The following is a 765-nucleotide window of genomic DNA, read 5'->3' as shown; positions in this document are numbered from 1 at the left end:
ACCTCTTCCACTCCTTCCAGGTGAGCGGCCGGGGCCGAGGGCGCCGCCTCGGGAGGCAGCCGGTGACGCCCCACCCGGGGCCCACGGCCCCCTCCACTGCCAGCCACGGGGTGTGGGGTATGAGCTTGTGCACCTAGGGAGCAGGGCGAACTCCATGCCCCATGCTGGCTGCCCGGTGAGCCCCACCAGGTCACCCGCTGCACGCCCACGGGACAGACAGGCTCTGCCTCGAGCTTGGCCGGAGCCCCTCAGCCTGTCGCGGCTCAGCGGGAGTGCCATGAAGATGGGTCACAGCTCTGTCCGCCCCACTTCTGGGCAGACATGGCGGCAGCCCTCACTCGAAAGCCTGGGGACCGGCCCCTCCTCTGGGCAGTACAACTAGGAGTCAAGCCTCGTCTCCTCCGAGACGATGTGGGGCCCAGACCCACATCGACCGTGGGAAATGCCCGTCTCCACCACCAGCTACTGAGGGCAGAGGCCGAGTCTGCGTCCGGGGACTTGCAGGGAATCCAGCCCCTGCCCCATGAGAACAGGCGGGGCCTCGGATTCAGACCTGCAGTGGCCAGGGCTGGGCCCAGGAGGAGCGGGAGGCTCTGAGGTGCCTGGCTGGAGACAGGGACTGGGGAAGCCATGGGCAGGCTCGCCAGGAGCAGGACGTCCTCCTGGGTTGGGGGGGGCACATCTGGCTTTCTCCGGAGCTGGCAGACAACATGGACTGAGTCCTGACTATGGGCCAGGGTTACAGGGGGGGGGGGGGGAGGGCGG

The 765-nt window shown here is 68.6% G+C and overlaps 1 protein-coding gene across 1 annotated transcript in view; it reads left to right on the top strand.

Annotated features, from left to right (window-relative positions):
* SLC6A20 (solute carrier family 6 member 20) overlaps window positions 1-765 on the top strand; it is a 38570-nt gene that overhangs the window by 2087 nt on the left and 35718 nt on the right. The window lies entirely within an intron of this gene.

This window comes from Tupaia chinensis, unplaced genomic scaffold (genome assembly GCF_000334495.1).
Source record: "Tupaia chinensis unplaced genomic scaffold, TupChi_1.0 Scaffold148065_1, whole genome shotgun sequence".
NCBI classification, from domain to species: Eukaryota; Metazoa; Chordata; class Mammalia; order Scandentia; family Tupaiidae; genus Tupaia; species Tupaia belangeri.
The sequence above is the reverse complement of the archived record's forward strand: the minus strand, read 5'-3'. Positions and strand labels throughout refer to the sequence as shown.